At 27.4% G+C, this 25,693-nt stretch overlaps 1 long non-coding RNA gene across 1 annotated transcript in view; it reads right to left on the reverse strand.

The window, feature by feature from the left end:
* The window catches only part of LOC129988647 (uncharacterized), a 40,946-nt gene extending 16,964 nt beyond the window's left edge, over positions 1 to 23,982 (reverse strand). The window contains exon 1 of the long non-coding RNA XR_008785664.1: positions 23,605 to 23,982. This is a non-coding gene — a long non-coding RNA (uncharacterized LOC129988647). The remainder of the gene's footprint in view (positions 1 to 23,604) is intronic.
* Positions 23,983 to 25,693: the final 1,711 nt, after the last annotated feature.

The raw sequence follows: 25,693 nt of genomic DNA on the forward strand, positions 1-25,693 counted from the left end.
AGATTCGATTACCACCATCGACAATAATATATTGAGCTGTGGTGGTCTGGTGGTAAGATCTTGGGTCCGAGACCCGATTCCACCGAAGAATCGTAGTGTAAGCTGGTATGGTGCACGTTAAATCCGTCAGGGCTAAATGCCCTCCCGCTGGTGTGGCGTGGAAGCTTGGAGAGGGGGTTTCAGCTCAGGTGTTGCCCTCGTCATCTGATCATGATTCAAAATGACGAGGTCTATCCCAAAATATCCCTAATGCTGTTTTAAAACGGGATGTCAATATAAATAAACTAAATTAAAAATTGAAAGAAACATTTTTTTTTGCAGTTGTCTGTCTGTCTGTCTTTCAACACATCTCAGAAACGGAATAAGTTAAATGGATAAAATTTATTATGAATATTCTATAGTATAGGGTTTATTAAATATTCGATGAATCTATTTAGAAGGCATTCAGCTTATCTGCTCCTTTTGCATAAAAACAAATTTGAAAACAAGACAGATAGTTGCAATTTATCAAATAACTCTCTGTAACAAACTTGTGGATTTTGGTTGGAATTTTCGATAAATTTCCCCAAAAGTATTTTTCCGCGTATTTGTTTGATTCGTTTTAAACTTTAGGGTCTCGGTGGCCTGGTGGTAAGTTCCCGGCTTCGGAACTGGAGGGATTCGGGTTCGAGATCCGATTCCACACAGAATGGTCATGTAAGCGGGTCTAGTGCACGTTAAATCTGTCGGAGCCAAACGCCCTCCCACTGCTGAGATGTGGAAGCTTGGAGAGGTGGTTGCCAGTTCAAGTGTCGCCCTCGTCATCTGACCACGATTCAAAATTACGAGGTCATTTCCAAAATAGCCCTAGTTTTGCTTTGAAACGGGACGATATAACTAAACTAAACTAAAAATCGAAAGAAACATTTTTGCAGTTGTCTATCTGACTTTCAACACATCTCGACAATGGAAGAAGTTATATGGGTGACATTTTTTATACGTCTTCTATACAAAAAGTTATAGTGTTTTACTAAATATTTGATGAATCCACTTAGAAGACATTCAGCTGATTTGCTTCTTTTGTATATAAACATATTTGAAAACGTGACTGATAGATGAAATTTATCAAATAATTCTCTTTCACAAACTTGCGGATTTTGGTTGGAATTTTCGATCAATTTCACCAAATGAATTTTGACGTCTATTTGTTCGAATCGTTTTAAACTTTACTGAGTTCGAAAATATTATTTTCGGAATTACGGTTGCCTATTAGTTTTTCGAACACAATAATTCAAAAACATTAAGAGCTAGAATGATAAGATTTAGTATTAACAGTAAAATTGATGCCTCCTTCAAAATTTGACCGATAACCTTTAGGATAGGCTGAAAAACATTTTTTTTCGATATTTGTTCCAACGCACAAAAGTTGCCATTTCTTATCAATAATTAACAGCATCTCTCAAACTTATGAATTTGCGCAATCTTTAAAGTTTTGACTTCGAAAGAAATGACAACAAGCAATGCAAGGATTATGTTGTTGTTTCTTATGGCACTTGCCATGGACAAGCCGGCTGTTACGAAGACAAAGATTTAAGCCGGAGGGGGAGCGTCTCTTGTTTTTTTTTTTTTTTTTTTTTTTCTTTATAGTAGCGCTAACTAGGGCCAAGAGTACGAGTTTGCTACTCACGCATCATTCATTCGCTTGCACAACCCATTTTTACAGAAGGGCACATTCACACATCTCACAGATAGAACAACCATGCCCAAACCGGGACTCGAACCCGGGACGCCCAGATCACGGGGAAGACGCGCTACCCCTATGCCAGGACGCCAGCATGCAAGGATTATAAAACCCTCTATTAAACAAGTTCAATAGATAAAAACGCATTAAACACATGGTGCATGTTCACAATCATCGCTGTGTGGAGTTAAGAGTAGTTTTGAAGTTTGTTGCTTCTGATAAGAGATTTAAGTACTATCAGAAGTAATAGTATGTAGCAACCCTGTCTTACAATGTATAATCTCTTGAACTATTTGTCAGAATTAAGCAAAATCGCTGCTTCTTGCTTTCTAAATCTCACCAATATTGTTTGAACACAGTTTGGAAATATAACAGCAACATATATAAAAATTGCACGCAAAAAATTAAAAATTTAAGAATATAATTTCACGATAGAGTTCCTTTGTACATGATGGCTATTAAATCAAATTCCAATAAATATGGACTGCAGAATAATTCAATATCGATATTTGAAATAGCTGTGTTTTATCCAAATTTTTTTAAGAAGTTTGTAAAATGAAAGCAAATTTCATTAACGTAGAACAATTAAATTAATCAGCCTAAAATAAAACCAAATTTTTAAGCAAAAAAAAAAAAAAAAAAAATTGTTAACTTTTTCTAGGGCCGTGGGAAATATGCTTCCCACCAAATTTATCAATCTTTGTATGAATTTATGTAGGTTGGCATAAGTTCTGACAAATTTTTTAAGTAAGTCAAACTTAGATGCTTCAGTTCTTTATCTCAGACAAAATGATGTGTCATGATTTGTTACTTAATTATTAATTAATCAAATTAAATTTATCTAATAAGCTAAATGAATCCCTTTTCTTATTCTAATTTCAAGCCTAAAAATATTTGAACATAATATGACTAGAAAAAAAATGGCCCTTTAAAGGGTTAAGCCGATTGTTAAACCCTCAAGTCAATATTTGGAGTATATTAATAAATAATTGATTGCATTGAATTTAGATGAATGGATTACATAAACACTCTAGAGGTTGTGAGAAATAGCTTAGAGAACCGCTTTGCCATCTTTTTACTACAGGGCACCAAAAAGCAGCTCCTTTAGACGAACTGTCAGTCAACATCCGGTATTCGAGACGTTAATAGAATTGGACAAATATGCCATTTGCATTTTACATATGCTACCGTTGAGGTAAGTTCTTTTACCATTTTTTTGTTATTTTTAAAAATTTAAATTATAAAATGAATTATTTTTATTTTTTAAAATTTAAATTTTAATTTTAAAATTAATGCAGCTGCAATCGATAGCTACATTATTCATTCGACAAACAATAAAGAAAAGTTACAAAGATGGAAATATCTTCGAAAGCTGGCAAAGGCTCTTATGAAAGAATATGTCGAACACGTTTGCCTACTTATTTACATAGCGAACTAAAACTTAAAGTGTCGAAAATAATCTCAGAATTATTTTTTAGAACATTAGGTAAATAAAAGTTACACATCTGCCAATATATGTCAAGTGCACTAAAAATCACAAAGTTTAGCCATGAGATTTGACAGAAATTTATATGTTTGGAGCATTATAAGCAGGCTTGTTCAGATTGCATTGTAGAAATGAAGTGCATCTGAAACTGACTTGGTTTTATATGTATTCAAATTTCAATTATCATTTTTATTTCCATAGTGTTTTTATAATTTTATATTTATTTTTATTTAGAATTAGATTTCGCATTCATTCTTTCATTTTCAATTAGAAAATTCGCAATTTCATTTTCGTGCAATTAAGCTTATTCTTTGGTCATTTTATATTATTTTTGTATTTAATGATTACATTGTTTTTATTCTTTTTTAAAATAAAAATTGTTTAAAATAACTTTAATCTATTGCGACTTAATTTTAATAATAAACAATTAAAAATTCCTTTTATATAATAGTGCTTAAAGGAAAACAGTATTCAAAATTCATCTTGTATTATAGTTGAAAATTATTATTTAATTATTATTTCATTTTTATTATTAGTTAAAAATTATTTATTTTGTATTATATTCTTAAAAATTCATTTTGTGTAATATTGTATCTAGTGAGACCTTTCATGTTGAAATAGAAAGCGTCCGCTGGGAGGTTAAATTCAGTTTTTCAGCTCATATAAAAACAGTAGGCAGTATTAATAATAACTGTAACACATGTTTCGTAAATTCTCAGAAAAAGTATTTATTTTCAAGATGGGACTTTAAAAATCATTTTAATTTCTTCAAATTTATAATTTTAAGATACGTGATTACATTAAAAAAATCAATTTAAAAAAATATTAGGATTTTTTAAATTTAATATTCTTAATTTTTAAGTAGGGTTCTTTATAAAACCGTTAAAATTTTGTTTTTAAGTAATTATTTAAATTATAATAAACAGTGTAATTATTTTTTTTGAAACTATACCGATTTTTATATTTGCATTTATACATATTTTAATGCCATTATATATCTTTAGATACTATTTTTCTCAAATTCTAATTTTTGCTAGAATGTTCTTGCTAAAAATCTCATAAATTAAATTCTAATGCATATTTCTTGTTTAAATTTGGTATAATAATTTCTCAATATGATCTGCAATTCCTAAACAGGAAAATAAGTAATCTATTCATTTAGAAATATTTTATAGTTGTTTTAGTGCTTCACAATTTGAAAACTTTTTTTGACAACTTCGTATTATTTATCAGTGAAGCTCCAATATTACAAAGAAATACAGCTCCAAGATAGAAATATCGATTATTTTTCAGCTCGGCAACTAGATAATATATTTCTTAAGCTATCTGCAAAATTTTAAGCACATTATTTGATAAACATCTAAACTAGAAAATTTTTTCCTTTATAACTCTTCCTATATACCAAAAAATCCATTTTTTCCAATTTTTTAAAAACATTTTGCCACTTAACTGTTATATTTTGGTTTCATAGATATTTTTCAGTCTTTTGTATTCACATATTTAAAAATATAATTATTTTCGAACGTTTTTCTGAAAAATCCATCCCGAACGTAGTCCCGAACGCAAATATTTAAAAATATAATTATTTTCGAACGTTTTTCTGAAAAATCCATCCCGAACGTAGTACCGAACTCAAATATTTAAAAATATAATTATTTTCGAACGTTTTTCTGAAAAATCCATCCCGAACGTAGTCCCGAACGCAAATATTTAAAAATATAATTATTTTCGAACGTTTTTCTGAAAAATCCATCCCGAACGTAGTACCGAACTCAAATATTTAAAAATATAATTATTTTCGAACGTTTTTCTGAAAAATCCATCCCGAACGTAGTCCCGAACGCAAATATTTAAAAATATAATTATTTTCGAACGTTTTTCTGAAAAAATCCATCCCGAACGTAGTCCCGAACGCAAATATTTAAAAATATAATTATTTTCGAACGTTTTTCTGAAAAAATCCATCCCGAACGTAGTCCCGAACGCAAATATTTAAAAATATAATTATTTTCGAACGTTTTTCTGAAAAATCCATCCCGAACGTAGTCCCGAACGCAAATATTTAAAAATATAATTATTTTCGAACTTTTTTCTGAAAAATACAACCCGAACGTAGTTACATCATCCCCCCCCCCCAATTTAGTACAAAAGTAGGTAATAAATTTTAGGTTCTGAGAGAAATTCTGAGGAGTTGTTAACATTCTTTAAAAAATTCAATTTCTTTCCACAGAATACGCACTTAAAAAAATACAACAACCTACAAGTCTTCCATTTTGTTGATGAAATATAGGATGACTCAGAGAGAAATTTCAGAGAATTTAGCAATTTCGAGAAACGTATCCAAGTGCCACACTGCGAGCATTCATTAAGCTTGCAGTTCCAGAAATAATAATAATGAAAAAAAGTGCGTTCTTAATGATCCAAGGCCGAGAATTCTGTTCCACTGGAAGTAATAATTTTTACTTAATGCGAGCTCCTACTGAGTTTTAACTGAGCTCACCTATCTGACTTTCCAATACAAGCATAAAATTATCACAGACAAGGACAAATGCGGGAGTGAGCGAGAGAATGCATTTTCTTTTGCCTTCACTATATTTCAGCTGGAAGTTAACTTATAAATTTTGTATCTTATAAATAAGATTCAAAACTATGTACATCTTCCCGTGATGGCTTTTCAATAAAGCAGGCTAAACAGGAATTCGGTGTAACTTGGTTCGATATGTTTGATTTTATCTTCAATAATTTCAAACATATTTCATGTTCAAGTTGCAGTTTTCTCTTCATATATAATATGTAATGATATTTTAAAATCTTATTTAAGCAATTAATTTACTAATTTTTATCTTAATTTAACCCATATTAACTTAATTCTAAAATGTTCTCTTATTTCCTGATCCAATTTGTCCTTTTTTTAATTTAATTAATGCTACACGATCTCTGTAAAAATGCTTAAATCAGTGGTTCTTACACTCCGAGTAAAGGGATAAAATCTGCCAAGTTAAACAAATTTTTTTAAAAGATACCTATGTTCCTCTATCAGAATCCCTATTCCCATCCTTATCAGAATTTCATAGTATATATTCACTCGGAAAAAATATATCAGCCTCTTTTCGTTCATGTGTCGTGCTGTAGATTGACGTATCTCGTCTTTCTTGCTTATACACAAATTATGCCTCCCGAGATGGAATAAAAGCGAAGTTTAAAAATTCAAAGTGTCTTCCCACGCTTCGGCCACGAAACCGCTTAAAATTATATGTTTTACATTATATATATATATGCATATATAATATTATTTAATTGGCAGGTCTAAAAGTGTAATCTTACGAAGATGTGAAAGGCATTAAAAATTTTATATTTAATCAAAAGCAGAAAAATATATAAATTTGAATGATATATCTATTGATAATCTTCTACACTGTATACTCCTCCATTCTACTAATTACGTTCATTACTAATCAATGATCAATATACAAATCAATTTTATCAAGTTGAAAACCTGATAAAACTAGAAACATTAAAAATAAGGCTTAAATATCAATAAATCATGGAAATTTTTTTAGTGGAGGCCAGTGATTTTGGTACAAGTCTATAAGGTGAATAGCCTACGTCACAAATAATTTGTTTTAGTTATCATAATCAATGTAATGTTTATAAAAGAATTGACTTGTTGCACATGATCAGAAAATTCTGAACGGCAATTTAGACATGCAGTCATTCGAATCACTTTTCTCGGAAACCACAAAGAGGAAAAGATTTAATTTCATTGTTTATAATAAGCTTCCAACAAACAGTCAAATGTCACACAGGACTTAGTCAAAACTATTTCACAAAAAGTGCGTTTTTGCAATGATTACGAGGAAACTAATGGAACTTGTTACTGAGTTTTAACGATTCGAATATACCGATGGAGGAAAAGAACAGTGCTTAAGTAGCGTGACAGTTTCACAACCCCCCTTTCTAAGACAATGGCTACTTTGCGTGGAGGTTCCAACTAAATGGATGGCAATTGGTGGGGTCCAAACTGCAATCCCTGAAGGACAAGATGGAAATGATTGTTTCTGGAAAAGAATGGGTGCAATATTTTAAGGGTACTTTTCCGTAACAGATTAAAAATAATCACTGTAACCTTGACCATTTTGTCCCCGGACAATATGGGAGAGCTGGAATTTCCTTTAAACTTAACTTTTTCTTTGAGTGGTATGGGCCCATAGACTGTAAAATTTGTGAACACTATGCAGGGGTAGTTAATGAAAAGATTATTGTTCAATATTTATTACTTTTTTATATACAAAGAATTATAAGGGCAAAAAAAAAATGAAGTCGAGATTTTGACGTATTACCATGTTTTAAGACTACCCTGAGCCCGAAAATTACATTATTTTCATTATGCCTATCTGAGAATACGATAGCTGAAAAAACAATTTGCGGACATATGCAATTTGCTATATGGATTTAGCACCAAATTTGTAAACTTTTGTCAAATTTTAAATGAAATTTATTCAGAGGAAATCCTTTGTCTGGCTGTCTTTCGAATCTTTCTGTCTTTTCGAATACAAATAAACTTGATAACTACAAAACGTAAAGACACAATTTAGTATACAGATTTAACATCTAAAATGTAGATTTTTTTTATCAGTTTTTATACAAATCTGTCAAAGGATTGGTATAAAGCTCTCGATGTGAGCTTTCGCATGTATGTAAAAACAATGACTTAAAACAAGGAAATTCGGTATGATCTTGTGATATGGATTGTGGTTTCATATCAAATTTGGTTTTAATTGGTCAGAAAAAAAAGCATCCAATATATATATATATATATATATATATATATATATATATATATATATATAATATAATCGTATGATAAATTCCATAAAATTGTCAGATTCTCGCCAATGATATAAATTTCGTAACAACTGTTCGCCAATGACTTGCGGCCTCACGCTTCACCTAAGATTCACAATTTTATGTGAGCGAAGGGTGGATAAAACCTTTGTTAGAGAGTGTACGAAAAAGCTTCGGAAAAATCACTTACATTGATTTTTAAATACCAATTTATGCATGGTTTCACTAAACCCTCATTTATACTAGTTTAGCAAGTAAGCTTAGACTAGTCTCTTTAGCATTTTTCAGAGAGCCATGAACGTCGCCAAGTATATTGTTAATCAAATCTGTTCTTGAAAATATACACGTGGGGACACAGTTACATGATAAAAGTAACATTTAATTCCATTTAATCTTATGCTGTACTATGACATCTTTTTTTCCCATTTAGTATAAGAGTCTCAATACATTCTTTAATAAAATTGGAATAATGTTCCTTACTATTGAAGTTAACATTTTGTATCCAGTTTTTCTCAAACTGGAAATTAATACATTCGCTGCCATCACCTATAATTGTGATTCAGACCATCTATCTAATTGGACTGAAAGCTTTGTTGTCGTTTAACTGCAACTATGACGAAGATCTTCTAATTGGATATTAGGCGTGATTTACTGATGATTCACGGGAAATCCAATGCATTTCATAAGAAGCTTACACATAAATATGTATGAGGATTACACATTGTATATATGAAGATCAGTTTTTCTTTCTTATATAATTTGATCTTGTTTAAAACTACCATACAGGACTTCAAAAGTGTCCGGATAAAGTAAATAATGAATCATTTTCTGTTCTTAAGATTTTAATTATAATTTTTTGACAGTGACAAGAAAATAATTTTCGTTTGACAATAGTGATTAAAACTATCATTTAAGAGTATAAATACCGAAATCAAGAAATAATAGAGAAAATATCCTGAAATTTATCCGTATTTATTCTACATTTTATTTTAGAAATTTATTTCCCTTGCACTCGGAAGACAGACAATTTCCTGCAAATAGATTTCGTTCAGATTTGATTTGATCTAAAGACTACAGATAAAATCCTAAAGATCATATATCATCCATTTAGCACAAACCGTTTTTTAGTTATGTTCTCAGGCAGAAAAAAAGATAGATTTACAGATAATGATAATTTCAAAAATATGTTTTTCTATTTGATACAGGTTTGAATGTAAGCATTTTTCAAAATCTCCAGTTTGAATTGTTTGACGATTACAATGTTTCTCTTTGTATACGAGATATATATAAACCAATTATCGTTATATTTATTAAAATGAAAAATAGGAAATTTTTTATAGTATGGTAAACATGGAAAATGATTGATAAGCTTTTAAATAGTTCCAAAAACATTTAAAGGGGTCATTAATGTGATATCTCTGATTACTTTTACTACGCTTTCCAAAATTTTCATTTGCGGTATTTAGAAAATTTACCACTTTTAACTCTCAATGTTTTGATCGTTTAAAAAATTTTTTTCATTCGAATATGATGAAGTAAAATCTTGACAATAAATAAGAAACCGGACATTTATACAAATTATATATAAATGCTATTTTGATTATAAATTCTGGTATAAATATTAGTTATGATAGATCACAAAAAAAAAAAAAAATCCAGTTCCTTTAAGTAGAGCATTTGTAAATATAATAAATTTTAATAATACATAATAATGTTTAATAATACATAAATTTGCTATTATTTTTTTATTTTGATACTTCTTCTAAAAATAAAGATAAATTCATGCGTGATCATTTTCTCTAATACGATCAAAATTTAAAAAAATGAAAAGAAGAATGAAGAGGAAGATGTAAGAATTATAACAAGTAATATATATATAAAATTTTTTTATGTCAGTTCCTATTTAGGTCAATTTTTTTATTTTAGTTACTTTTCATTAAATAATTACAAACTAATATAAATATGTATATACATATGACAGAATTGCAATATTAAGTGGCAAAATAGAGCTTGGCGACATGGCGATGTATTTGGCGACTTTGACGACCAAATAGAAATGACTGGATAAATTTAATTAATTAATATTTGAAAAAAAAACCTGTATTAACATCAAGTGTCATCCACTATAAGTTTAAAAAATGTATTTTAATTTGAGTGGATGAATAAAAAGTATTTTATTAACGACTGAAAATTTGAACAAGATGAATTAGATTCTTATAACTTTTTAAAATTTTGAAAATATTTGCCCAAATTTTACAAAATATTTAATTTAAATTTTTAGCAGCCATTAAGCCCAGAATACCAACTGGTTGTACCGATCGGTAAAATAAAATTGGGGACTTTTAGCAAATGTTATTGAAACTCCATTTTGGGAAAATTTGCTTCTGTCTTTGAAATAAATAAATAAATTAATAAAATAATTGAATTCAAAGAAAATAATTGAACGTTAGTTCAAAAGAAATATCACAACAGTTATATAAACTTTCTAAAGTACTTTGCTAATTTTAGACACGGCAGATGGCAATGAAAAATATCTTTTATTGATTTATTTCCCTGATTTTCAAGATGTCTTTTGCTTTCCTCTTATTTTCACCCTTTATCCTTAATTGTCTCGGGTGTCGACCGCATACATTTATGGGTGAATGTATGTATCCGCACACATTCATTTATGATTCAAGGGTGAATGATTGCTTCATAATAAGTTATATAAACTTCATAACAATGCAATAGGCTCCTGAATTCTTCCTTTAAAGTTAATAAAGTTTCATTGCTGTTTCAAGCCAAAATTATTTAGTGTCGAATAACAGTGACATTTGATTATTACTTGTTCTAATTTCTGTAATGAGAATGAAAAAAAAATGTTTTTTTTTTCTTTATTCTAAATAAATTTTACTTCATTCTGAAGAAAAATATTACTGATTGTTTAAGAAATGAAGCTGCTAAAATATACATAAGATTGAAAATTTATTAATTTCTGAAGGTCATTTTTGAAGATTTTATGGGTAAAATTATTCAAAATATACTAATTTTCAACATTTTTTTTTGCACTGAAATTTTAGCAAAATGATGATATTCAGATGTGGAAATGAAATATTTAAGAATTTACTTATATTTAATTATGCATGCAAGTACCATATCATTAATCATATTTCAAAAGTCAAAAATTTCATTCTTTTTCTCTTTCTGTTATTGTTATGCTGGATGTCGCGATTCCCACTTAGTAGTAAAGTTTCTAATGACATTATTTAAACTAATTAAAGGTACAACCAAATGTTAAAAAGTCCAGCGCTTTTTTTAGCCAGTTGCTGTAATTGAAAATAATAGTATGTTTCGTTTGACATATGAAAAAAAAAATAATTTGCGTTGTTTTATTATTCTAAAAATATATGTTACTTTAGAACTTAAAAACTGTCCAGTAATATATAAAAAAGTATTTGGATCATGTTTTAAAAAGTTTTTATTTTTTATTTTCTTTTACTATTCTGTTTAAAATACTGTCTTCATTTTTTTCATAGGCGAGTTATTGATATCAACTTGTTTGAGAGACTCGAAATGAAAAGATTTATCATTTTTATTTATCAAAATTTATTACCTGAAACTGCTTACATAGAGATTAAATTGAATAGCAATAAAATAATTACCTGGTATTGGAAGTTGGGAAAGGGTAGACGAGATTTGCATTATTTAAGAATTTTATCGAGCTAATCTTGCCTTGTCGAATTCAGATATAAAATTAGTGTGATGCCTGAATGACTTACTTTTTATTATAATACACCAGTTGTAAAAAAAAAAAAAAAAAAAAAAAAAAAAAAAAAAAAAAAAAACTGTTAGGACCAGGACCAGAGCAAGAGTAATTGGCTTTCCGAGTCAAAGTTTGTGCTTCCCTTACCAATATATATACATATTTATTTTCTTAATAATAAAGCCGAATGTAAGTAAATTTGACATAAACGCATGTAGCAGCATATTTATATAATAGATATCAACTGCGCTGCATCATTTTGTGTAGAGACAGATTAAGAAATATGTAAAATAGGAAATTTCCTCGGGATTATGCAGAAATGGAAGTTCCAAGAACCCAGATTTTTTTCTTTTTTGTGATATTCTGGGAGAAATTTGATATACAAAGACAGTGTGCTCAAACTATAATAACTCTAACTAAATAATGAACTATCTTTAGTTTAAACTAAAATATTTAGAAGAATTTATATAAAGGAGGCTTATATATGCTATTCTATTTTTAGGGCGATGTGGGAATATGGGTTAAACGATCTACTAAATTTTAGTTCTTTATATTTTATAATTATCATGTTCCCTTGTACTCGGATAGTCAAATAAAATTTCTCGGAATAGAATTCATTCAAAATTTGAAGGAAGTTACACATTTTTTTTTGTAAAATTCACATGCCAAATTTCGCTTGTTTAGCTCAAAACGTTTTTGAGTTAATGTATTCACAGTTATAGATAAAAATAATTCCAAAAATTTGTTTTTCGAACAAGAAGTCTGAAACGTAGAGATTTATAAAACTCTCGAGATCGAAGTTTTGATCACTAAAATAATTTTTCTTCGTAGGTTTCGAGTACGGGGAAGTGAAACAAGCAATAAAATCCATGAAGTAAATCACTAATGTGAAGAATCCAATACAAAAATTTGTTCATTTTTTTAAAAAATCGGATGCTCCTTTTTTTTATTATTATTAAAGTGAGAAACAGTTTTTGGATTTATTCTCTTCTTCAAACTCTGAATCACTAATCAACAGAATTATGATTGAAGCTTGGGTGAAAATGATCAAAATGCAACCGATAGTTAAAAGATCACACACCAAATAGCAACCTACTAGTTATTTTTTTATGTTAATTGAATTCTTATTTTGTTAACATTTTAAATAAAATTCCTGTTCTGTAATGTTAAATCTAAATTGTCTTATAGCTTATTTTGTTATTTTTGAATTTTGTTTTTATTTATCTGAAAAACTTGTAGCTAATTTAAAATTTAAATTTTGAATTTAAAAAGCGTTCGGTAATTTTTAAAAATTTCTTTTAATTACAATTACTGAAAAATTCCTTTAGCAGCGTTTTTCCAAAATTAATTATTGCATCATAATTAATAATGGTGTTTCACGACAAAAGATATGCATTTGTCCGAAATACATAACTTTCATCTTCTGATCTATGCTCCTGAGGTTTACTATTCATTGATTGATATTCACGAAGAGCAGGATAGATCAAATTAATAAAATAATTTAACACAATAATTATTTTCTCGTTTCTTTTGAAATTATATGGACTTATTTATGCTGAACTAGAACCATAGTCAATATTAAAATGGAAAAATTCAACCGGACTGAAACGCATAATAAATCATAAATGGTTGAATCATATATAATATAGTGTGTGCCTGTGTGTGTGTGGGCGTGCGTGCGCGCGCGAGAGAGAGAGATTCGGGCAATTACTTTTATAAATAGTGCCAAGATATCGACCTTCCTTTTTGAAGCAGAAGTAGCGATGATCTCGTAACAAAAAAATATCCAAAAATTTTCCAATCAAATATTCATTTTTTTTTTTTGGATTTTAAAGAGAAAAGTGAACTCAGAAGTAGGAAATCGTTTTAAACAACCGCAACAGCACAAAACACTCGCCAAAGAGAGATAACCCGCTCAACTATACCTACTCTCAAAGAGATTACCCGCTTGTGCCCAGCTTAACTACTCCTAATCTCGACTTGACTACTATTGATTCTTGCTTGTGGGTCACCTCTTTTTATAAACTTTAAACAAACTAAATTTAAATCGAATCTCTAAATCTCACACAAGAATTCTAGATATAATAGAAATATCAAGAAGATTCTCGAATATTCGGAATCTTTCATCTTTGTTGCTGCAGCTGTCAAATTCGTCGCCAGTTCGCTTAATGATTGCAAAGTTTGTCTTCAAAGCCTTGACTGTGAGTCATTGACTTGGCATCCATTCAACAGCGTTATTATATTTGTAAAATTACTTTCTTTACCAGAAGACTTACAGTGCTGCGAAGTAATATTAAAAATTCGTAGCAATATGACTTCAGCTGCAAACTAATGTTATCTAATAAATGTCTTCCTGATTTCCTCTTATATTTACATAATGAGCAGTAGTTTGCGTTTAATTTCGTAATATTTCGAAGTAAATAGCGTGTATATTTTACCTCTTGTACATTTGGATTCAAAATTTGATATTAATTTACAATTTTGTGCAAAGTTTGCATATGAAATATCTTCATTTCTGAGTTCTTGAATTAGTGTTTTCACAAGCACACTGAGAGAAAAGAGAAACCTTCTGCCTTTTGAATGTTTAATCCTATATGAAACAAGAATAAAATTTAGATTCAGTAATGTTAAAATTTATCCTTCTAAGATGCTACGTTTTTGAATTCAAAATGTGATATAGATTTGTGATGTTAGCTATAAAAACAAGCTTAATTTTTTAAATATTTGATTCATTTCGTTTGGGAACTGTTACATTAACGATAAACTGCTGCATTAATGGAGTTTCATACTAAAATTAATAGATAAACACGATTTTGGAATAAAAACTGTTCATATAATCAGCTTTAGCCATTTTTGTTATTAAGTCAGAAGATAGACTGATTAACAGACCGTCAGATATTATTTTAGATATCTGACGACCACCTTTGCAAACCAGCTAATTCGCTCGCATATTGGTTTTTCTCCCTGCTGAATTATTAATGTAAAATGTATGTGATTAAAATTTCGCCTTATTGTTTGATAACATTGAATTTAACGGAATCAGTCAACTACAAATTAATGCGTATGCAAATTAAATAAGGTGTGCATTGTAAAATGAATGTGGAAGTGAAAATCTTATTTCGTAGTCAATGTCCAAGGTAAATAATTTCTTAATTGTATTATTGGCAAAACCACGAGATTATGTGGCTTGAAGGATCAATGAACTTAGTTTGAATTTTATCATAACAACAAAAAAAATTTATCTATCGAATCAATTTTTTAAAAAAATTGATTAAAATTGGAGAAAAAATTATATGTGAAGGAAATCAGCATCATTAAAAAGATAATCTTTTGTGTTTTAAGAAAATATAAAAATTACTTTTAGGAGATTTTCGGAAAATATAGTTGAAAAATACCAAAAACTTGCTAGATTTTTAAGTTTTAAAATTTAACTTAAGCTTATTTTTTAACTTAAGAATTTATGTTTTCATTAATTAATGTTATACTAAAAAGTCAAATTCAAAAACATTTTTAAACGCTCTTTTTTAAGTATATTTGAAGTGAAATTTTTCATTTTAATTATTTTTTATCTTTTAAGCTTTAATTAGTAAATCCTTATTATAAATATCATAGAATTGTGAAGTTTTTTATTTATTTTAAATTGATTACTAGATGGCGCCTCTCGTAAGAGCCGATATGTAATTGAATTAATCGATTTTTCTGATTATTAAGTTCTGGAAATATTAAAATAACTTATTGTGACTAAGAATAAATAAGTCCCCAAAATTTTAACTCTAGAACGTAGAGTATATAAATAAAATGAATTATAAAATATGAAAATGTAAAACAACTAAAATTAAATAAAAATGTATAAAAATATGTTTTTTTTCAAATTCGCGAAGAACTAAAGCATAAAATTGAATTTGCCTTTTATGATGATGCAATAATTTTTCTTCTATAATATTCTGTGGATATAAAAAAAGTAAAAACAAAATAATAATAATAATAATATAATCTTTTCCCTGCTAAGATTAAAATTTTTGATCTTAATCAATTGAAACTTGATTTGCCCTAGGGTGAACATGTGATGTGGCGACGGTCTGATTTGGTGTTCGGGTAAATGATCGGGAATCACTTAAAAGTGAATTAAGTTACTCCTGTTAATGATGTATGGATACCAGGTATTTCTGCCACTAAGTAGAAACAAAAAATACAATCAACCTCATGTATTGCTTATCATTAAGTTAAACAAAACGGTTATTTAACTTTGATGTAAAGATAAGATCGAAATGTTGCCGTAAAACAACGTAAATGTAACAAGGCTTTTGAAAACGATACCAATTTTATGCAAGTTCAGTTATTTCGATTAGTCTTTAACCTCGAACTTTAGAAAATAATGTAATAAAATTTGCCGAAATAATGTTGAAATAGCTGGTCATACATTTTCTAGCATAAAATGCATAATGTGCTTAAAATAACTTTCCTTGTTTGGAGGCACTTACAGTTAATATTTCTAAAAACGAGAAAACCAAATGATGAAAAAAACCCAGAAAGATGAATACAGAAAAAATAAGATACGAAAAGCAAATACCGCCATTTGGAGAGATTTTGACGATGTTGTAACTAAAACGAGACTGGAATTAAAATGAATGTATGGAAATTGGATTATGTAGAATTTCATTAATCGTAAGGTGATAAAAAAATGTAATTACAGAAATGAATGATATATAGAATGGAAGTCAGATAATATATGTATATATTTTTTTACTAACGTTTGAATCTTCTTGGTCCACGTGCAACATTTCCATTTTGTTGATCTTTACTGTGTATAAATATTACATCGCTGACTTCTGTGTATTTTTTTTTAAAGATTTTTTTCTTTTCCTGTGTAAATTTTTTTATTCTGTTTACATATTTTCCTCAAGCTGCATAAGAGATTTTGTTTCATTTCGATTATTGGTTTCAGTTGTAAATGCTTCTAAATAAGAATGATTTTGTGGCTAATTTGGATTTGTAGTTGCCACATTTCGTATCAGAAAATGACAAATTATGTAGCCATATTCTATTTTAAGTTTTCTTTTCACGATTACAATTATGTATAGTTATGAATTTTTTTTTTAAATTTTAACTCGTGAATAAAATTTTTGAAGGAGATTAAGGAAAGGAAAATGGATGAAAGTACCCATTTCCGTTACCCCATTTAGAAATAGTTTTGAAAGAAAAGTTTAAATGGATGATTTCTTTCTAATAACAGATTTCAGCAATGGTTTGTTATTTAGACTTGGTGTCAAAGGCACAATGCACCTTTGTTGTATTTTTAATGGGTTAGTTTCAGCTTGTCCATTAGAGCTACAGAGCTGAAATTATTTTAAACCTTGTGTTTTTATTTTTAAATCTGTTTGATTATTCTTTCCACATTGAAAAAGAAATGATGAAAATAATAACAATAATTTAAAGTGGGAAAAAAAATGAAACGATAAGAAAGAGATACATAAATTTGGGACTCATTGTGTACATCCGACCACCTCGCCACCACTGAATGAAGCAGTATCGATATGATTTTTTTGTGTTCGACTGCTGTTTTAAATTAAACCGCCCATAACACTGGTCCGTTCACCGAACTGACATTCTCCATAAGTATGGGACTATTCAGATTCCAACTCCAAAAGGCATCAAAATTTGCTCATTACGAGTTACTCAAATATTTTTTTCACGCGAATTGAGTAATTTTACTCAATCTATCATGCCATTCTTGGCGAGTTATTTGGCATTAATAACTGGCATGCGTTAATAGTATCCAAAAATCGAATTTGTATTTCAGACACGTTTTTCTTACCGACTGAAACAAAAATGTGACACAAAATTGCACTTGTAATTCCAAAATACCGCACCAAATTTGATATATTTAGGTCATTTCATGTTTGAATTATCGCATTTGCATGTTTCTGAAAGTACAGATTGACAGATAGTCTACCCAAAGCAGGAATTTATTCAAAATTTTACAGGTATCTACGATATAGATGTTAAATATGTGTACAAAATTTTATCTATCTAGCTCTCTTCGTTTCGTAGTTATCATGTTAACTTATATTCGAACAGCCGGACAGACAGACTTCCTCCGAAAAGATTTTACTCAAAATTTGATAGAAATCTGCAAATTTGGTGTAAAGACCATATACCAAATTTCATCAATCTAGCTCAAAGGTTTTTTCTTTTTGATCTATTGTGTTCACGGACTGATAGACGCAGGGACATTTTTCCACAAATGTGTTTTACGAACTCAGAGAAGTCTAAAACGTGTAAATATATCAAAACCTCCAGTTCGAATTTTTTGACGCTTATTATATTTTCTCTATATTACGTATACAATAAAGTAAAAATTTTTCACTTAAAATGAAAAATAATTAAAGTATTTTAAGTCTAAAACAAGAGAGTGAACATGACAATTCATAAAAAAAAAAAATAGAATTCTGATTCTCTATGGTATTGTCTTTTAGCAAACAATTGTTCTATGTACATATGAATAAACTAGGAAAACAATCCATGATTCAGTGCATTGTTGTGATTTCTGTTTCTTAAAGTAGTAATAACCACTTCAAAATAATTTCTTTTGTAAATTTTTCCCATAGTTAAATATATAATCGCTATTTATATTTCCAGGAATATAAATTATTCATTACATTCATTCATTTCATAAATTATTCATTCATTCAATTATTCATTACAACTCAGATTGGATTATTTCATTGATTTCAATCTGGTATTACGCCATGATAAATCATTTAGGTTGTTTTATCGGATTGGTTTGTTCAATCTTCATTGTTTTGTTAATAATAAATGTTATGATATTATTAAAATTCTTTTAAAATAAAGCACTTCATATTTGTAAAGAAAAAAAGTTAAGGAAATAAGAAATCACATTCAGAAATACAAAAGTAAAATATAGATAAAAAAACTTCGATTTCTTATCATTCAGAAGCTCTTTTATTGTATTTTTACTTTCTTAAATCGATTTTAGACAAAAACGATTTGTTGTATAAAGTTGATAAAGATAAGAATCTGACAAAAAAAAAATTCACAACAAGTCATAAATGTCATACTTATGAAGATACAATACAAGCAATTATTGAAAATAAATTTTCATACGCAGAATGCTTTAATTGTTTATTAAAATAATTCATTAATTTAAAATAATTCCTGACTAATTTCAAAATTCATAGCGCCTGGTGGACTATCTTAAAATTTATTAGGCTCGTCAAATTTTATTCTGAGCTTTAAACCATGTATTTTGTGTTACTAAAAGTCGGGGGGGGGGTTAAAACATAATTTTTGATTTGCTTGTAACCTGTAAATAAAGAAATTCTTTATGATTTTATTAAATTTTAATTTTCATTATTTGAAAGATAATTTTATATTATTTATTTCTTGTTTCTTAATTACATATAAAATCAGGCCAGTCGATGGTATGTAGTTTTGATATAAAATATTTTTTGGTAGTTTTTGAAATGCAATTATAACAAGAAACTTTATTTCCGTGTCAAATTTAGAACTAAATTGTTTGTGAATATACGTATGTCCAACGGGAACACTTGATTCTCTATGCTGTGCGGTGGAATGATGCAGAAAATAATAGCAATTGGGCATTATGTGTGGCCCTAAACAACGCACATCAGGAATCCGATCTTTTAAAAAGTTGGTAAGTTTAGTCTCTTATTTCAACACATTTTTAGCTTAATATACTAATGAGTAATTATTTTAGTTGATTTTTATTTAAGTTCTTTTGTGAAAGAATACATTTCAATTTATTTTTTAATATGCATATCAAGAGGAAATAATAAATTATTTTTAAAAAATCATCCTAATTAATAGTTAATGATTTCCTTAAAGTATTTAATTTTAATAAAAGATTACAAAGAAATAATAAACTTCAAATAAATATAACATCAAAAATTGCTATTTCACGGGACCTGTCAAATGGAAAGTAATATGAGCAACGAATGAATACATAATACTGCAATCAATATATTATAAAAAGTTGATTGCATATACTTCAATCAATGACTTTTATCTGTACGCGCTGTTGTGGTAATATTTTTTTTAATTAAAAAACTAAATTAGACTAAATTAAACACTTTTAATTAACCTGCCTCCATCTTCCCTTTCTTCAGTCTAGCGGTCCTAGGCAGCTGCCTAATAGGCCGAATTGGAAATACACCACTGGCAGAAAATTCACTATATAGTGCAAATACTTGAAAAATTCAAATGGAAGAACACTATTAAAATTTTTCGAAATGGAGGTCGAAAAATTAAAATTAGTCGAATGGACGAACACTATTAGAATTAACAGTGGAAAGACTGCTGTGTTCTCAATAAGGGAATTTTTAATTTTTATCAGAATATAAATATCACTGCTCAAAATTATATTAGATTTCAGTTTTCTCGTGTTTATACAACAAATGTTATTATTAAATTATGCACTTATGAACTAAAATTGATAAACAATGAGTGTGAAAAAAATCGTTTGTTCATGAATCTTTTAAAATCCCGAATTTATTTAACTGAATTAAATAAAACAAACTTTCTATGAAATAAATATAAAATAAATATTTTACAATTCCTTTACAAATTATTATTTTGTTATTTGAATTTTATTTAACTTATGAAACAGCAAATTGAGCGTTTTAAAATAATGATCTATACAATTCTTACTTATTAAAGTAAGTTTATTAACTATAAACTTAAATCGTTTGAATTCAACGAATCGTTGAATTGAACTCAGAATTATATATTTAAATATTATTGAGAATTAAGTTTATTAACAATTAACTTAAAGTTTATTAACTATAAGTTATTCATAAGTTATTGAATAACTGAAAATTGATTTAGAGAATCAAACAACAACTCTTCATTGTAATTTATTTATAGAAAGCTAAATCAATGAATAAATGTTTCAGCTATTATTTATAATATTTATGTTAAATAAAGTTTAATAATTACTAATAAAGTTTAAAAATTCTTTATTAATTTCGGTATTAAATGCGAAATATTAAGTTTAATATAAAATTAGTTCATACACAACTCAGGATTATATATTTAAATATTATTGAGAATTAATTTCTTCATTCGATTCTGTAATAAAGCAAGTATTTATTTTATCTAAGAAAAAATATAATTTTTAAAAAAGTTTAAAAAATTAAATTTATCTGAAATTTTAAAAATTGTAGTGTACGAGCCCGCCCAATTGATTATGCAATTGACCAATTAATTTTTTAAAAAGAAATTTCATATTTGTTGCTAATAAATGAATTTTAAAGCAGAGATTTCAGTCAAATTTTTGATATTTGATAAATTGAAAAAAAAAAAAAGATGCATGATATAATATGGAAGTAAAATATTAAATTTAGTATAAAATCTGATCTATAGTCAAAATAATCTCATATTTTTTAAAATTCCATACAATTATTAAATATTTCACTTTAAACTCATAATATATTTAATCAAATATTTATTGATTTTTTTTATTGAAAATAATCTGATTTTGCAGTTAATAAATTTTTCAGCAATTGTTCAAAATTGAATTAATTAAATTTTAAAAAATTGATATATTTTAATAAATAAAAAAAAGAAATTTTCCCTATTTAAAAGTGAAACATTAATGTAGAATTCAGTTCAACTAAGTTCTATATATAAATTGAATTTATATCAATAAAAGCGCACCATTGAAAGACAGAATTTCAGAATAAATATTAAAAAAACTTCAAAGAAGAAAAACCTAATATTTTTATTGATATTTCTTCCTTGTTAATAGTTTAAGGAAATATTGAGTCCAATAAAAAATAACTATTTTTTTTGCTTTAATACAATTTTTAGAACTTCATATATTGCGATAGCTTTCATACATATTTAAAGTTTTACTGAAATAGCTACATCAATTAGCTAGTCACACATATTAGTTCAATCTCATTATAAAATTTTTAATTAAAACTAAAATAAAAAATACCTTTCGAAATTAATATTATTTTCAAGATTTTTTCCTAAGACTCTAAATCTTTCTTTTTTTCTGACACAAAACGCTTCTTTATAAAATGTTATCGTTTTATCATGAAATAAACTATAAACATATTCGATATTTTTTAAAAAGTTTCTTTTCATAAAAATAGAGATTTGTGACTAACTATTTTCTGTATTAGTCATGAGAGAAAAACTCCAAGAATAGGTCAATATTGTATGTTCAACAAAGCACAGCTTTATGTATCGTAAAGTAAATGGCCAGCAAAAGTTAACTATTGTAATATATATATATATATATATATATATATATATATATATAATATAAATCCTCTTCTTAAAACTTTTCAGTATCTAAGATGCATAATTCACTATATGTTCATAAAAATGTTAAGAGAAAATATGAAGAAACCTTCAAATAAACCTTCATATCGTTTAAAATCTTCAAATTTGTTTCTTTTGCTTCCATTCTTAAACTTAAAAAATTCTGGTATCAAATATTTAATTTAAAATAAGAAATGGAATAAAAAAAAGGCCCAAGTTTTTTCTTCCTAGTTAAAAAAATATAGCTCTTGAGCTATAAAAATACAAGCAACCAAGAAAAATATATAATCATTGCATTAAAAAATTTAAAGTATTGAATTTTGTAATGCTCGAAGCATTAAAAGTACATACTAAGACTATTCATTATTTTAAATTTAAAAATTAGTATTATTCTCTCTAGTAATAAAGTTTTAATTTAAAATTTAAGGAGAGAATAAACAAATACCTACTATATCTTTCAAGGGTGTTCATTCAATTGTATGTTTTAGAATATCAGATTATTCAACAAGAAACAAAAAAAAATATTGAAATTTCTCATTTTTTTTTTTTTTAAATATAGAAAATCAGAATACATAATCGATTAATAAAAAAAAGTTGAATACTAAAAAATTCAAATTATTGAATTTTCGAATCTCCAAAGCTCGCGAGTATATGTAATTCCATAATAAAATACAAAAAAAAAAGTTCATATATATTTCTGATATTAAAAAAAAATCGAGTTAACTGTCCGTTTAATATCTGTGTTAGTAAGTTTAAGGAATAAATAATTTTCAAAAATAAATTTCGTTTTATTAAATAAACTAAAATAAATTTTTAATTAATTTTTCTTTTCAAATCAGCAATAAGAACATTTCATTAATTACGGAATTAATCAAATTTTAAAAGGCAATGTATTACTGATGTAAATATAAATAACTGTGCAATGCATGGTTAATAATATTATCATGATTAATAAAACATTTGCTATTTCAAAAATACAGAGGAAAATTTGAATTTGAAAATTGTTAACTCTGTTGTATGTTTTATGATATAAAATTATTCAACAAAGAACGAAAATGATAAATCCTGAAACTTGTAATTTTTTAATTGTAAAAAGAATACACAATCAATTAATAAAAAAATTAGACACTAAAAAATTTAAATAATGGAATTCTCGAATCTCTAAAGCTTGCTAGTATCATGCATGTCGTTGCACAAATTCCGCAATAAAATAAACAAAAAATTATTCATATATATTTATAATACTATCGAAAAATCAGAGTTGACTTTCCTTTCAGTATCTAAGTTAATAAATTTTAGGAGTAAATATTTTTCAAAAGCAAATTTCATTTTATTAAATTACTAAATTAATCAAAATTAAATTTTAAAAGGCAATGTATTAATGATATAAACATGAATAACTATTCAATGCGTGATTAATAATATTATCATGATTAATAAAAAATTTGCTATTTCAAAAAAATTAAATTTGAAATACAGAGAAAAATTTCAAATTCATACCTATGGTTTCTCTTATGGTAACTCTCTCTTTCGAGTAGTCCTGTATTCGTTTTATGACATCAAAATACACAAAAAGAAACAAGAAGAGCAACAGAGAAAACAGAAAATCTCCAAAATTCTCTTTCTCCTCTTCCATGTCTATCGTTTCTATTTTGCGGAGTGTTTCTTCATTCTCTTAGAAGGTCTCTGGAAGTTAGTTTTCCGCGATTTTCAGAGTCAAAGCTTCAAGGTCGTCCGCTGTGACTCGGATTTAAATCGCTACCTTTATGGAAACAATTATTCTATTCGCAAAACAATGGCGTTGTTTCAAAGTTCGTAAACCAAGCATTTCATAAATGGATTTCGGATATGCAGATTGTTTCGTTTTTCCGCCTGGACTGTTATCGTTGTTCTATTCTTTAGTTCCACACGTTCCTGGTCTTTCTTTTATTAAGGACAGATGACATCTGTTGATACGTTTGTCTTCTGGATTATAACATCTGTCGATTCATCGCTAAAAATTTTCAATTTTTTTTGTTGAAATTAATAAATATATACATGAAAGATGGCTTAAAGCTTAGGGAATGGATTCTAAAATCCTTGTCATTTAAAATTGAAACAATGCACAATAGATTTATTGATTGCAGATGCAGGAACTTTGTATTCATTTAAAAAAAAATAAAAGAAATGATAATTTTAATATCTTAATTCTTTAAAAGAAAATTTTCTAAGATTTATAATTCGAATCACTGACTACAAACACAATTCTTAATTTTTTTTTCTTGTCAAAATTTAATTGATAAATGATAGTAAGACCGAATGTTTTAAGTGGGTATAAGGTTTTAGTAATTTAGCTTTTTCATAAAATTAAATGTTAAAATTCCTTACTTCTTTACTTTAGCAATAACGTCAGAATTGCATTTGGTATAACTTTTTATTTCTTTTACAAAAAACTGGAAGCTGAATAGGAAATCGAAGCAATTTTCTGAATTAATTTTTAAATTTCATCCAACGGCAGAATTCAAACTGCACTTATTTTTAAATATTCTGTAGACTTCAGTTCAATAACCAATTATAAAAATAAGGAATTATTAATTATTTAGAATTTGAATAATTCCCATATTTCGGCAAAATTCGGCAATAATTGCCATGCTTGGATTCGCTTTAAAATCCATGACAGAACAGACTGAATATAAATGCATTCCATTCCTTGATGTTGCCAAAGAAATCTATTGAAAAAAGAAAACAAACAAGAAATAAGTCAATTCGCTTTAAAAATAAATTTGAATAAAATTAGAGCACATTTTATGAATTCAGCCCTCAAAAAAGAAAGCAACTCCGTTCATTCATCGATTGAGAATTAACAAACCAAATGAAATAACACAAAGCATTTTAGAAAGCTGACTGTGCTATGAAAACGTACAATTTTCCTCGTGTGAATCTACCAGAATAATAATAATAATAAAAAAAAACCCATTAAGAAAATCTTTTGTAAATATCTTTAATGCTCGACAACATCAATGTCACGTTCAACTACGTTTGTAATCTTTTAATTGCTAATCAATATTCAATTAGCGAAGGAAGTAATACTTTTTGAAGTGAAAATTAAAAATGTTTTTTTTTCCTCTTCTGATCTAAAAGTGCATTCTGAATGTTATGAATAATAAATGAGATGTACTTCAGAAAAGTACAATGAACCCCAACAAATATAATAGAAAAGACATCTCTATCTTTACTAATTATAAAGATGAATGTTTGTTTGTACTGGCGCTCTAAAAATTAGACCTTTCAACTTACATCTACCAAATTTGGAACATACATACTTGGAGTGCAGAAATGTATGTCTTGAGCGTTTTTTGGCGATTTAAATTAAAAATTAAGCTGAATTTTGTCATTTTTTCCCCATTCTAACTTTTAGAATTATTATTGCGCTAAAATAAATTTCAGATAATTTCAAAAATTTTAAAAAAATATTGTCATTTCAATCAAAACACTTTAATAGTCGTGCAAAATTTTTATACAGTCAGGCAATTAAAAAAAAAAATATTTCTTTTTGCCTAATTTCCAACAATGGATCAATTTTATCCCGAAATTGAAACAGTTTTCATTA

Source organism: Argiope bruennichi, chromosome 10 (genome assembly GCF_947563725.1).
Source record: "Argiope bruennichi chromosome 10, qqArgBrue1.1, whole genome shotgun sequence".
NCBI classification, from domain to species: domain Eukaryota; kingdom Metazoa; phylum Arthropoda; class Arachnida; order Araneae; family Araneidae; genus Argiope; species Argiope bruennichi.